This window comes from Vidua chalybeata, chromosome 24 (assembly GCF_026979565.1).
Source record: "Vidua chalybeata isolate OUT-0048 chromosome 24, bVidCha1 merged haplotype, whole genome shotgun sequence".
Taxonomy (NCBI): domain Eukaryota; kingdom Metazoa; phylum Chordata; class Aves; order Passeriformes; family Viduidae; genus Vidua; species Vidua chalybeata.
In genome coordinates this window covers 42,559-57,724 of record NC_071553.1, presented here as the reverse complement: position 1 = coordinate 57,724, position 15,166 = coordinate 42,559, and the positions used below count along the sequence as shown (strand labels likewise).

General features: G+C 56.6%; 1 long non-coding RNA gene across 1 annotated transcript; it reads right to left on the bottom strand.

Annotated features, from left to right (window-relative positions):
- Positions 1-231: 231 nt before the first annotated feature.
- On the bottom strand, positions 232-2,806 carry LOC128799557 (uncharacterized). The gene is made up of 2 exons (XR_008434761.1): positions 2,447-2,806; positions 232-387 (listed from the first exon to the last, which is right to left on the bottom strand). It is a non-coding gene; the product is annotated as an uncharacterized LOC128799557 (long non-coding RNA).
- Between the last annotated feature and the right edge of the window lie 12,360 nt (positions 2,807-15,166).

Sequence of the window (15,166 nt, the reverse complement as noted above, 5' to 3'; positions counted from 1 at the left end):
GGAAGAGCAGCAGTGCCCAGTGCCAGGAGTGGTGTCGGTGGGACCCCCTGTGCACAGGGACCCCCAGCCCCGGGGTGGCCGTGCCAGCCCCGCCAGGGACCTCCAGCCCCGGCAACCCAGAACAAGTGGAAAGCACAAGGGTGCAAACGCCGCCTGGGCCCAAAGGCATTGCAAAGAGAACTGAGATTTTAAAAAGAAACAGTACTTTTTTTCCCAAAGATAGGCAAAAGCTAGGATTTACAGAAGATGTTTTATTTGGACAATCCTTATAAAAACAACAGTCTACAGAACATGTTTACATGGCAGCCTATAGAGTAACAATCTACAGAACATATTTACATGGGTACCTATAGTCTAACAAACTTCCTAACGTATTTACATGGGTACCTATAGTCTAACAAACTTGCTAACATATTTACATGGGAGCCTATAGGGTCACAAACTTTAAAACATATTTACAGAAAACCTCTAAACATAGACCGTAAGTACAAAGGGGTCATATCAGTGTCCATCATCTCCCTCAGTCCTGGAGGAAAGGATGCAGCAGCGCTGGACTCTGCTGCCAGCAGTGGCTCAGGTGGGCTGGGCGTGGGAAGCATCTGCTTCTCTTGCTCGTGGGGCTCCATCTTCATCCGAGGACCATGGGCTCCTCCTCATCCTTCTCATCAACCTCCATTTCCTCGATGTCGTCCTCCACGTCCACCTCCATGTCCTCGGCAGTGTCTTCTGTGTCCACCTCCATCATTTCTTCTCCATGCACCACCATGTCCACTTCCATCTCCTCCAGGGTGTCTCTGACCGTCTGCAAGAGGCAGCACAATCTCACGCTGGGCTTGCTGTCCCACCCCATCCATTCCCACATGGCTGCAGCCTGCCCAAGCAGGGTGCCACCCTCCCTGGAATGGCACTGTACCTCCACTGGGGCAGCAGTGCCCATCCTGCCGGGATTGGCTTCAGAGCAAGCGTCAGGAAAAGCCCAGGCAGCAGCAACAGCTCGGCACTGACGGGCAGAGCGAAGGGCGAGGGAGAACTGGCCGCTGGCAGCAGGTGAAGTGTCTGCTGTGCTCGTTTCCAGGACCTGGACCTTCCTCCTGCAACACGCTGGGAGCTGTGATGTCACAGAAGTTTCAGGGCCACTCCAGACGGAGAGATGGGGATCATGGAATGATCAAATCCTTGAATGCTTTGGCTTGCAAGGGCCCCTAAGGATCATCTGCTTTCAACCTGAGCAACTTCCCACCACACCAGGTTGCTCTGGACCCTGTCCAAGCTGGCCTTGGATGTTCCTGGCGATGGGACATCCACAGCCTCTCTGCACTGCTCCCTGTGTCAGGGACAACCACCCTCCCAGGAAAGAACTTCTTCCCATCATCAAATCTATTCCAGCTCTTGCAGTTTGATCCCATTCCCCCTTGTCCTGTGACTACAGTTCCTGAGAAAGAGTCCTCCTCCCACTTCCCTGTAGTTCAGGCAGTTCCTGCAGGGTCCCACGTGCGGCTGACCCTGCAGACAGGAGAGAGAGAAGCCAAGCTCCCAGAGAGAGAAAATGGGGAAAGGGACAGGAGGGAAGAGAGGGAAAAGGTAGACGTGGGCCCATGGCCCCCAGCAGCAGCACCCACAGGCCCAAAGCCCCCCGCCCCCTGCCCAGCACAGCCTGCCCTGCCCCTCCAGCTGTCAGCCGAGTGGGGGACAGGGGCCAGTGGCCGCTGCCAGCAGCAGGAATGGGGGCAGCGTGAGGATGCCCTGGCTTGGCTTTTGTCTCTTGATCGGTGCGGGCACAGGGCAGTGCAAGGCGGGCTGGCAAGCGAAGCCCGGAGCCTTTGGAGGCTCCAAGCCTTAAACATCAGCCCCTGCAGCAGCCCAGATCCGGGTCCCGCAGTTCCCAAGGCTGCCATGGCCTTCAGAGCATGAAGGTGGATTTGGCATGCCTGTGGCCCGATGCCGCCTCCCGGTCCAGGAGTCCCCGTGGCTCCAGCAGCAAGGGTGGCTGAAGGCTTCCTGCCTGTTTTGGGCCATTGCTGCAGGGGCCACTGCTGTCAGAGCCCCCTCTCTGCTGCTGACAGCTCTGCTCCTGGGGACACTGCTCTGGCCCAGCCCAGGAAGAGCAGCAGTGCCCAGTGCCAGGAGTGGTGTCGGTGGGACCCCCTGTGCACAGGGACCCCCAGCCCCGGGGTGGCCGTGCCAGCCCCGCCAGGGACCTCCAGCCCCGGCAACCCAGAACAAGTGGAAAGCACAAGGGTGCAAACGCCGCCTGGGCCCAAAGGCATTGCAAAGAGAACTGAGATTTTAAAAAGAAACAGTACTTTTTTTTCCCAAAGATAGGCAAAAGCTAGGATTTACAGAAGATGTTTTATTTGGACAATCCTTATAAAAACAACAGTCTACAGAACATGTTTACATGGCAGCCTATAGAGTAACAATCTACAGAACATATTTACATGGGTACCTATAGTCTAACAAACTTCCTAACGTATTTACATGGGTACCTATAGTCTAACAAACTTGCTAACATATTTACATGGGAGCCTATAGGGTCACAAACTTTAAAACATATTTACAGAAAACCTCTAAACATAGACCGTAAGTACAAAGGGGTCATATCAGTGTCCATCATCTCCCTCAGTCCTGGAGGAAAGGATGCAGCAGCGCTGGACTCTGCTGCCAGCAGTGGCTCAGGTGGGCTGGGCGTGGGAAGCATCTGCTTCTCTTGCTCGTGGGACTCCATCTTCATCCGAGGACCATGGGCTCCTCCTCATCCTTCTCATCAACCTCCATTTCCTCGATGTCGTCCTCCACGTCCACCTCCATGTCCTCGGCAGTGTCTTCTGTGTCCACCTCCATCATTTCTTCTCCATGCACCACCATGTCCACTTCCATCTCCTCCAGGGTGTCTCTGACCGTCTGCAAGAGGCAGCACAATCTCACGCTGGGCTTGCTGTCCCACCCCATCCATTCCCACATGGCTGCAGCCTGCCCAAGCAGGGTGCCCCCCTCCCTGGAATGGCACTGTACCTCCACTGGGGCAGCAGTGCCCATCCTGCCGGGATTGGCTTCAGAGCAAGCGTCAGGAAAAGCCCAGGCAGCAGCAACAGCTCGGCACTGACGGGCAGAGCGAAGGGCGAGGGAGAACTGGCCGCTGGCAGCAGGTGAAGTGTCTGCTGTGCTCGTTTCCAGGACCTGGACCTTCCTCCTGCAACACGCTGGGAGCTGTGATGTCACAGAAGTTTCAGGGCCACTCCAGACGGAGAGATGGGGATCATGGAATGATCAAATCCTTGAATGCTTTGGCTTGCAAGGGCCCCTAAGGATCATCTGCTTTCAACCTGAGCAACTTCCCACCACACCAGGTTGCTCTGGACCCTGTCCAAGCTGGCCTTGGATGTTCCTGGCGATGGGGCATCCACAGCCTCTCTGCACTGCTCCCTGTGTCAGGGACAACCACCCTCCCAGGAAAGAACTTCTTCCCATCATCAAATCTATTCCAGCTCTTGCAGTTTGATCCCATTCCCCCTTGTCCTGTGACTACAGTTCCTGAGAAAGAGTCCTCCTCCCACTTCCCTGTAGTTCAGGCAGTTCCTGCAGGGTCCCACGTGCGGCTGACCCTGCAGACAGGAGAGAGAGAAGCCAAGCTCCCAGAGAGAGAAAATGGGGAAAGTGACAGGAGGGAAGAGAGGGAAAAGGTAGACGTGGGCCCATGGCCCCCAGCAGCAGCACCCACAGGCCCAAAGCCCCCCGCCCCCTGCCCAGCACAGCCTGCCCTGCCCCTCCAGCTGTCAGCCGAGTGGGGGACAGGGGCCAGTGGCCGCTGCCAGCAGCAGGAATGGGGGCAGCGTGAGGATGCCCTGGCTTGGCTTTTGTCTCTTGATCGGTGCGGGCACAGGGCAGTGCAAGGCGGGCTGGCAAGCGAAGCCCGGAGCCTTTGGAGGCTCCAAGCCTTAAACATCAGCCCCTGCAGCAGCCCAGATCCGGGTCCCGCAGTTCCCAAGGCTGCCATGGCCTTCAGAGCATGAAGGTGGATTTGGCATGCCTGTGGCCCGATGCCGCCTCCCGGTCCAGGAGTCCCCGTGGCTCCAGCAGCAAGGGTGGCTGAAGGCTTCCTGCCTGTTTTGGGCCATTGCTGCAGGGGCCACTGCTGTCAGAGCCCCCTCTCTGCTGCTGACAGCTCTGCTCCTGGGGACACTGCTCTGGCCCAGCCCAGGAAGAGCAGCAGTGCCCAGTGCCAGGAGTGGTGTCGGTGGGACCCCCTGTGCACAGGGACCCCCAGCCCCGGGGTGGCCGTGCCAGCCCCGCCAGGGACCTCCAGCCCCGGCAACCCAGAACAAGTGGAAAGCACAAGGGTGCAAACGCCGCCTGGGCCCAAAGGCATTGCAAAGAGAACTGAGATTTTAAAAAGAAACAGTACTTTTTTTCCCAAAGATAGGCAAAAGCTAGGATTTACAGAAGATGTTTTATTTGGACAATCCTTATAAAAACAACAGTCTACAGAACATGTTTACATGGCAGCCTATAGAGTAACAATCTACAGAACATGTTTACATGGGTGCTTATAGACTAACAAACTACAGAACATATTTACATGGGTACCTAGAGTCTAACAAACTTCCTAACGTATTTACATGGGTACCTATAGTCTAACAAACTTGCTAACATATTTACATGGGAGCCTATAGGGTCACAAACTTTAAAACATATTTACAGAAAACCTCTAAACATAGACCGTAAGTACAAAGGGGTCATATCAGTGTCCATCATCTCCCTCAGTCCTGGAGGAAAGGATGCAGCAGCGCTGGACTCTGCTGCCAGCAGTGGCTCAGGTGGGCTGGGCGTGGGAAGCATCTGCTTCTCTTGCTCGTGGGACTCCATCCGAGGACCATGGGCTCCTCCTCATCCTTCTCATCAACCTCCATTTCCTCGATGTCGTCCTCCACGTCCACCTCCATGTCCTCGGCAGTGTCTTCTGTGTCCACCTCCATCATTTCTTCTCCATGCACCACCATGTCCACTTCCATCTCCTCCAGGGTGTCTCTGACCGTCTGCAAGAGGCAGCACAATCTCACGCTGGGCTTGCTGTCCCACCCCATCCATTCCCACATGGCTGCAGCCTGCCCAAGCAGGGTGCCACCCTCCCTGGAATGGCACTGTACCTCCACTGGGGCAGCAGTGCCCATCCTGCCGGGATTGGCTTCAGAGCAAGCGTCAGGAAAAGCCCAGGCAGCAGCAACAGCTCGGCACTGACGGGCAGAGCGAAGGGCGAGGGAGAACTGGCCGCTGGCAGCAGGTGAAGTGTCTGCTGTGCTCGTTTCCAGGACCTGGACCTTCCTCCTGCAACACGCTGGGAGCTGTGATGTCACAGAAGTTTCAGGGCCACTCCAGACGGAGAGATGGGGATCATGGAATGATCAAATCCTTGAATGCTTTGGCTTGCAAGGGCCCCTAAGGATCATCTGCTTTCAACCTGAGCAACTTCCCACCACACCAGGTTGCTCTGGACCCTGTCCAAGCTGGCCTTGGATGTTCCTGGCGATGGGACATCCACAGCCTCTCTGCACTGCTCCCTGTGTCAGGGACAACCACCCTCCCAGGAAAGAACTTCTTCCCATCATCAAATCTATTCCAGCTCTTGCAGTTTGATCCCATTCCCCCTTGTCCTGTGACTACAGTTCCTGAGAAAGAGTCCTCCTCCCACTTCCCTGTAGTTCAGGCAGTTCCTGCAGGGTCCCACGTGCGGCTGACCCTGCAGACAGGAGAGAGAGAAGCCAAGCTCCCAGAGAGAGAAAATGGGGAAAGGGACAGGAGGGAAGAGAGGGAAAAGGTAGACGTGGGCCCATGGCCCCCAGCAGCAGCACCCACAGGCCCAAAGCCCCCCGCCCCCTGCCCAGCACAGCCTGCCCTGCCCCTCCAGCTGTCAGCCGAGTGGGGGACAGGGGCCAGTGGCCGCTGCCAGCAGCAGGAATGGGGGCAGCGTGAGGATGCCCTGGCTTGGCTTTTGTCTCTTGATCGGTGCGGGCACAGGGCAGTGCAAGGCGGGCTGGCAAGCGAAGCCCGGAGCCTTTGGAGGCTCCAAGCCTTAAACATCAGCCCCTGCAGCAGCCCAGATCCGGGTCCCGCAGTTCCCAAGGCTGCCATGGCCTTCAGAGCATGAAGGTGGATTTGGCATGCCTGTGGCCCGATGCCGCCTCCCGGTCCAGGAGTCCCCGTGGCTCCAGCAGCAAGGGTGGCTGAAGGCTTCCTGCCTGTTTTGGGCCATTGCTGCAGGGGCCACTGCTGTCAGAGCCCCCTCTCTGCTGCTGACAGCTCTGCTCCTGGGGACACTGCTCTGGCCCAGCCCAGGAAGAGCAGCAGTGCCCAGTGCCAGGAGTGGTGTCGGTGGGACCCCCTGTGCACAGGGACCCCCAGCCCCGGGGTGGCCGTGCCAGCCCCGCCAGGGACCTCCAGCCCCGGCAACCCAGAACAAGTGGAAAGCACAAGGGTGCAAACGCCGCCTGGGCCCAAAGGCATTGCAAAGAGAACTGAGATTTTAAAAAGAAACAGTACTTTTTTTCCCAAAGATAGGCAAAAGCTAGGATTTACAGAAGATGTTTTATTTGGACAATCCTTATAAAAACAACAGTCTACAGAACATGTTTACATGGCAGCCTATAGAGTAACAATCTACAGAACATGTTTACATGGGTGCTTATAGACTAACAAACTACAGAACATATTTACATGGGTACCTATAGTCTAACAAACTTCCTAACGTATTTACATGGGTACCTATAGTCTAACAAACTTGCTAACATATTTACATGGGAGCCTATAGGGTCACAAACTTTAAAACATATTTACAGAAAACCTCTAAACATAGACCGTAAGTACAAAGGGGTCATATCAGTGTCCATCATCTCCCTCAGTCCTGGAGGAAAGGATGCAGCAGCGCTGGACTCTGCTGCCAGCAGTGGCTCAGGTGGGCTGGGCGTGGGAAGCATCTGCTTCTCTTGCTCGTGGGGCTCCATCTTCATCCGAGGACCATGGGCTCCTCCTCATCCTTCTCATCAACCTCCATTTCCTCGATGTCGTCCTCCACGTCCACCTCCATGTCCTCGGCAGTGTCTTCTGTGTCCACCTCCATCATTTCTTCTCCATGCACCACCATGTCCACTTCCATCTCCTCCAGGGTGTCTCTGACCGTCTGCAAGAGGCAGCACAATCTCACGCTGGGCTTGCTGTCCCACCCCATCCATTCCCACATGGCTGCAGCCTGCCCAAGCAGGGTGCCACCCTCCCTGGAATGGCACTGTACCTCCACTGGGGCAGCAGTGCCCATCCTGCCGGGATTGGCTTCAGAGCAAGCGTCAGGAAAAGCCCAGGCAGCAGCAACAGCTCGGCACTGACGGGCAGAGCGAAGGGCGAGGGAGAACTGGCCGCTGGCAGCAGGTGAAGTGTCTGCTGTGCTCGTTTCCAGGACCTGGACCTTCCTCCTGCAACACGCTGGGAGCTGTGATGTCACAGAAGTTTCAGGGCCACTCCAGACGGAGAGATGGGGATCATGGAATGATCAAATCCTTGAATGCTTTGGCTTGCAAGGGCCCCTAAGGATCATCTGCTTTCAACCTGAGCAACTTCCCACCACACCAGGTTGCTCTGGACCCTGTCCAAGCTGGCCTTGGATGTTCCTGGCGATGGGACATCCACAGCCTCTCTGCACTGCTCCCTGTGTCAGGGACAACCACCCTCCCAGGAAAGAACTTCTTCCCATCATCAAATCTATTCCAGCTCTTGCAGTTTGATCCCATTCCCCCTTGTCCTGTGACTACAGTTCCTGAGAAAGAGTCCTCCTCCCACTTCCCTGTAGTTCAGGCAGTTCCTGCAGGGTCCCACGTGCGGCTGACCCTGCAGACAGGAGAGAGAGAAGCCAAGCTCCCAGAGAGAGAAAATGGGGAAAGGGACAGGAGGGAAGAGAGGGAAAAGGTAGACGTGGGCCCATGGCCCCCAGCAGCAGCACCCACAGGCCCAAAGCCCCCCGCCCCCTGCCCAGCACAGCCTGCCCTGCCCCTCCAGCTGTCAGCCGAGTGGGGGACAGGGGCCAGTGGCCGCTGCCAGCAGCAGGAATGGGGGCAGCGTGAGGATGCCCTGGCTTGGCTTTTGTCTCTTGATCGGTGCGGGCACAGGGCAGTGCAAGGCGGGCTGGCAAGCGAAGCCCGGAGCCTTTGGAGGCTCCAAGCCTTAAACATCAGCCCCTGCAGCAGCCCAGATCCGGGTCCCGCAGTTCCCAAGGCTGCCATGGCCTTCAGAGCATGAAGGTGGATTTGGCATGCCTGTGGCCCGATGCCGCCTCCCGGTCCAGGAGTCCCCGTGGCTCCAGCAGCAAGGGTGGCTGAAGGCTTCCTGCCTGTTTTGGGCCATTGCTGCAGGGGCCACTGCTGTCAGAGCCCCCTCTCTGCTGCTGACAGCTCTGCTCCTGGGGACACTGCTCTGGCCCAGCCCAGGAAGAGCAGCAGTGCCCAGTGCCAGGAGTGGTGTCGGTGGGACCCCCTGTGCACAGGGAGCCCCAGCCCCGGGGTGGCCGTGCCAGCCCCGCCAGGGACCTCCAGCCCCGGCAACCCAGAACAAGTGGAAAGCACAAGGGTGCAAACGCCGCCTGGGCCCAAAGGCATTGCAAAGAGAACTGAGATTTTAAAAAGAAACAGTACTTTTTTCCCAAAGATAGGCAAAAGCTAGGATTTACAGAAGATGTTTTATTTGGACAATCCTTATAAAAACAACAGTCTACAGAACATGTTTACATGGCAGCCTATAGAGTAACAATCTACAGAACATGTTTACATGGGTGCTTATAGACTAACAAACTACAGAACATATTTACATGGGTACCTAGAGTCTAACAAACTTCCTAACGTATTTACATGGGTACCTATAGTCTAACAAACTTGCTAACATATTTACATGGGAGCCTATAGGGTCACAAACTTTAAAACATATTTACAGAAAACCTCTAAACATAGACCGTAAGTACAAAGGGGTCATATCAGTGTCCATCATCTCCCTCAGTCCTGGAGGAAAGGATGCAGCAGCGCTGGACTCTGCTGCCAGCAGTGGCTCAGGTGGGCTGGGCGTGGGAAGCATCTGCTTCTCTTGCTCGTGGGACTCCATCCGAGGACCATGGGCTCCTCCTCATCCTTCTCATCAACCTCCATTTCCTCGATGTCGTCCTCCACGTCCACCTCCATGTCCTCGGCAGTGTCTTCTGTGTCCACCTCCATCATTTCTTCTCCATGCACCACCATGTCCACTTCCATCTCCTCCAGGGTGTCTCTGACCGTCTGCAAGAGGCAGCACAATCTCACGCTGGGCTTGCTGTCCCACCCCATCCATTCCCACATGGCTGCAGCCTGCCCAAGCAGGGTGCCACCCTCCCTGGAATGGCACTGTACCTCCACTGGGGCAGCAGTGCCCATCCTGCCGGGATTGGCTTCAGAGCAAGCGTCAGGAAAAGCCCAGGCAGCAGCAACAGCTCGGCACTGACGGGCAGAGCGAAGGGCGAGGGAGAACTGGCCGCTGGCAGCAGGTGAAGTGTCTGCTGTGCTCGTTTCCAGGACCTGGACCTTCCTCCTGCAACACGCTGGGAGCTGTGATGTCACAGAAGTTTCAGGGCCACTCCAGACGGAGAGATGGGGATCATGGAATGATCAAATCCTTGAATGCTTTGGCTTGCAAGGGCCCCTAAGGATCATCTGCTTTCAACCTGAGCAACTTCCCACCACACCAGGTTGCTCTGGACCCTGTCCAAGCTGGCCTTGGATGTTCCTGGCGATGGGACATCCACAGCCTCTCTGCACTGCTCCCTGTGTCAGGGACAACCACCCTCCCAGGAAAGAACTTCTTCCCATCATCAAATCTATTCCAGCTCTTGCAGTTTGATCCCATTCCCCCTTGTCCTGTGACTACAGTTCCTGAGAAAGAGTCCTCCTCCCACTTCCCTGTAGTTCAGGCAGTTCCTGCAGGGTCCCACGTGCGGCTGACCCTGCAGACAGGAGAGAGAGAAGCCAAGCTCCCAGAGAGAGAAAATGGGGAAAGGGACAGGAGGGAAGAGAGGGAAAAGGTAGACGTGGGCCCATGGCCCCCAGCAGCAGCACCCACAGGCCCAAAGCCCCCCGCCCCCTGCCCAGCACAGCCTGCCCTGCCCCTCCAGCTGTCAGCCGAGTGGGGGACAGGGGCCAGTGGCCGCTGCCAGCAGCAGGAATGGGGGCAGCGTGAGGATGCCCTGGCTTGGCTTTTGTCTCTTGATCGGTGCGGGCACAGGGCAGTGCAAGGCGGGCTGGCAAGCGAAGCCCGGAGCCTTTGGAGGCTCCAAGCCTTAAACATCAGCCCCTGCAGCAGCCCAGATCCGGGTCCCGCAGTTCCCAAGGCTGCCATGGCCTTCAGAGCATGAAGGTGGATTTGGCATGCCTGTGGCCCGATGCCGCCTCCCGGTCCAGGAGTCCCCGTGGCTCCAGCAGCAAGGGTGGCTGAAGGCTTCCTGCCTGTTTTGGGCCATTGCTGCAGGGGCCACTGCTGTCAGAGCCCCCTCTCTGCTGCTGACAGCTCTGCTCCTGGGGACACTGCTCTGGCCCAGCCCAGGAAGAGCAGCAGTGCCCAGTGCCAGGAGTGGTGTCGGTGGGACCCCCTGTGCACAGGGAGCCCCAGCCCCGGGGTGGCCGTGCCAGCCCCGCCAGGGACCTCCAGCCCCGGCAACCCAGAACAAGTGGAAAGCACAAGGGTGCAAACGCCGCCTGGGCCCAAAGGCATTGCAAAGAGAACTGAGATTTTAAAAAGAAACAGTACTTTTTTTCCCAAAGATAGGCAAAAGCTAGGATTTACAGAAGATGTTTTATTTGGACAATCCTTATAAAAACAACAGTCTACAGAACATGTTTACATGGCAGCCTATAGAGTAACAATCTACAGAACATGTTTACGTGGGTGCTTATAGACTAACAAACTACAGAACATATTTACATGGGTACCTAGAGTCTAACAAACTTCCTAACGTATTTACATGGGTACCTATAGTCTAACAAACTTGCTAACATATTTACATGGGAGCCTATAGGGTCACAAACTTTAAAACATATTTACAGAAAACCTCTAAACATAGACCGTAAGTACAAAGGGGTCATATCAGTGTCCATCATCTCCCTCAGTCCTGGAGGAAAGGATGCAGCAGCGCTGGACTCTGCTGCCAGCAGTGGCTCAGGTGGGCTGGGCGTGGGAAGCATCTGCTTCTCTTGCTCGTGGGGCTCCATCTTCATCCGAGGACCATGGGCTCCTCCTCATCCTTCTCATCAACCTCCATTTCCTCGATGTCGTCCTCCACGTCCACCTCCATGTCCTCGGCAGTGTCTTCTGTGTCCACCTCCATCATTTCTTCTCCATGCACCACCATGTCCACTTCCATCTCCTCCAGGGTGTCTCTGACCGTCTGCAAGAGGCAGCACAATCTCACGCTGGGCTTGCTGTCCCACCCCATCCATTCCCACATGGCTGCAGCCTGCCCAAGCAGGGTGCCACCCTCCCTGGAATGGCACTGTACCTCCACTGGGGCAGCAGTGCCCATCCTGCCGGGATTGGCTTCAGAGCAAGCGTCAGGAAAAGCCCAGGCAGCAGCAACAGCTCGGCACTGACGGGCAGAGCGAAGGGCGAGGGAGAACTGGCCGCTGGCAGCAGGTGAAGTGTCTGCTGTGCTCGTTTCCAGGACCTGGACCTTCCTCCTGCAACACGCTGGGAGCTGTGATGTCACAGAAGTTTCAGGGCCACTCCAGACGGAGAGATGGGGATCATGGAATGATCAAATCCTTGAATGCTTTGGCTTGCAAGGGCCCCTAAGGATCATCTGCTTTCAACCTGAGCAACTTCCCACCACACCAGGTTGCTCTGGACCCTGTCCAAGCTGGCCTTGGATGTTCCTGGCGATGGGACATCCACAGCCTCTCTGCACTGCTCCCTGTGTCAGGGACAACCACCCTCCCAGGAAAGAACTTCTTCCCATCATCAAATCTATTCCAGCTCTTGCAGTTTGATCCCATTCCCCCTTGTCCTGTGACTACAGTTCCTGAGAAAGAGTCCTCCTCCCACTTCCCTGTAGTTCAGGCAGTTCCTGCAGGGTCCCACGTGCGGCTGACCCTGCAGACAGGAGAGAGAGAAGCCAAGCTCCCAGAGAGAGAAAATGGGGAAAGGGACAGGAGGGAAGAGAGGGAAAAGGTAGACGTGGGCCCATGGCCCCCAGCAGCAGCACCCACAGGCCCAAAGCCCCCCGCCCCCTGCCCAGCACAGCCTGCCCTGCCCCTCCAGCTGTCAGCCGAGTGGGGGACAGGGGCCAGTGGCCGCTGCCAGCAGCAGGAATGGGGGCAGCGTGAGGATGCCCTGGCTTGGCTTTTGTCTCTTGATCGGTGCGGGCACAGGGCAGTGCAAGGCGGGCTGGCAAGCGAAGCCCGGAGCCTTTGGAGGCTCCAAGCCTTAAACATCAGCCCCTGCAGCAGCCCAGATCCGGGTCCCGCAGTTCCCAAGGCTGCCATGGCCTTCAGAGCATGAAGGTGGATTTGGCATGCCTGTGGCCCGATGCCGCCTCCCGGTCCAGGAGTCCCCGTGGCTCCAGCAGCAAGGGTGGCTGAAGGCTTCCTGCCTGTTTTGGGCCATTGCTGCAGGGGCCACTGCTGTCAGAGCCCCCTCTCTGCTGCTGACAGCTCTGCTCCTGGGGACACTGCTCTGGCCCAGCCCAGGAAGAGCAGCAGTGCCCAGTGCCAGGAGTGGTGTCGGTGGGACCCCCTGTGCACAGGGACCCCCAGCCCCGGGGTGGCCGTGCCAGCCCCGCCAGGGACCTCCAGCCCCGGCAACCCAGAACAAGTGGAAAGCACAAGGGTGCAAACGCCGCCTGGGCCCAAAGGCATTGCAAAGAGAACTGAGATTTTAAAAAGAAACAGTACTTTTTTTCCCAAAGATAGGCAAAAGCTAGGATTTACAGAAGATGTTTTATTTGGACAATCCTTATAAAAACAACAGTCTACAGAACATGTTTACATGGCAGCCTATAGAGTAACAATCTACAGAACATATTTACATGGGTACCTAGAGTCTAACAAACTTCCTAACGTATTTACATGGGTACCTATAGTCTAACAAACTTGCTAACATATTTACATGGGAGCCTATAGGGTCACAAACTTTAAAACATATTTACAGAAAACCTCTAAACATAGACCGTAAGTACAAAGGGGTCATATCAGTGTCCATCATCTCCCTCAGTCCTGGAGGAAAGGATGCAGCAGCGCTGGACTCTGCTGCCAGCAGTGGCTCAGGTGGGCTGGGCGTGGGAAGCATCTGCTTCTCTTGCTCGTGGGACTCCATCTTCATCCGAGGACCATGGGCTCCTCCTCATCCTTCTCATCAACCTCCATTTCCTCGATGTCGTCCTCCACGTCCACCTCCATGTCCTCGGCAGTGTCTTCTGTGTCCACCTCCATCATTTCTTCTCCATGCACCACCATGTCCACTTCCATCTCCTCCAGGGTGTCTCTGACCGTCTGCAAGAGGCAGCACAATCTCACGCTGGGCTTGCTGTCCCACCCCATCCATTCCCACATGGCTGCAGCCTGCCCAAGCAGGGTGCCCCCCTCCCTGGAATGGCACTGTACCTCCACTGGGGCAGCAGTGCCCATCCTGCCGGGATTGGCTTCAGAGCAAGCGTCAGGAAAAGCCCAGGCAGCAGCAACAGCTCGGCACTGACGGGCAGAGCGAAGGGCGAGGGAGAACTGGCCGCTGGCAGCAGGTGAAGTGTCTGCTGTGCTCGTTTCCAGGACCTGGACCTTCCTCCTGCAACACGCTGGGAGCTGTGATGTCACAGAAGTTTCAGGGCCACTCCAGACGGAGAGATGGGGATCATGGAATGATCAAATCCTTGAATGCTTTGGCTTGCAAGGGCCCCTAAGGATCATCTGCTTTCAACCTGAGCAACTTCCCACCACACCAGGTTGCTCTGGACCCTGTCCAAGCTGGCCTTGGATGTTCCTGGCGATGGGGCATCCACAGCCTCTCTGCACTGCTCCCTGTGTCAGGGACAACCACCCTCCCAGGAAAGAACTTCTTCCCATCATCAAATCTATTCCAGCTCTTGCAGTTTGATCCCATTCCCCCTTGTCCTGTGACTACAGTTCCTGAGAAAGAGTCCTCCTCCCACTTCCCTGTAGTTCAGGCAGTTCCTGCAGGGTCCCACGTGCAGCTGACCATGCAGACAGGAGAGAGAGAAGCCAAGCTCCCAGAGAGAGAAAATGGGGAAAGGGACAGGAGGGAAGAGAGGGAAAAGGTAGACGTGGGCCCATGGCCCCCAGCAGCAGCACCCACAGGCCCAAAGCCCCCCGCCCCCTGCCCAGCACAGCCTGCCCTGCCCCTCCAGCTGTCAGCCGAGTGGGGGACAGGGGCCAGTGGCCGCTGCCAGCAGCAGGAATGGGGGCAGCGTGAGGATGCCCTGGCTTGGCTTTTGTCTCTTGATCGGTGCGGGCACAGGGCAGTGCAAGGCGGGCTGGCAAGCGAAGCCCGGAGCCTTTGGAGGCTCCAAGCCTTAAACATCAGCCCCTGCAGCAGCCCAGATCCGGGTCCCGCAGTTCCCAAGGCTGCCATGGCCTTCAGAGCATGAAGGTGGATTTGGCATGCCTGTGGCCCGATGCCGCCTCCCGGTCCAGGAGTCCCCGTGGCTCCAGCAGCAAGGGTGGCTGAAGGCTTCCTGCCTGTTTTGGGCCATTGCTGCAGGGGCCACTGCTGTCAGAGCCCCCTCTCTGCTGCTGACAGCTCTGCTCCTGGGGACACTGCTCTGGCCCAGCCCAGGAAGAGCAGCAGTGCCCAGTGCCAGGAGTGGTGTCGGTGGGACCCCCTGTGCACAGGGACCCCCAGCCCCGGGGTGGCCGTGCCAGCCCCGCCAGGGACCTCCAGCCCCGGCAACCCAGAACAAGTGGAAAGCACAAGGGTGCAAACGCCGCCTGGGCCCAAAGGCATTGCAAAGAGAACTGAGATTTTAAAAAGAAACAGTACTTTTTTCCCAAAGATAGGCAAAAGCTAGGATTTACAGAAGATGTTTTATTTGGACAATCCTTATAAAAACAACAGTCTACAGAACATGTTTACATGGCAGCCTATAGAGTAACAATCTACAGAACAT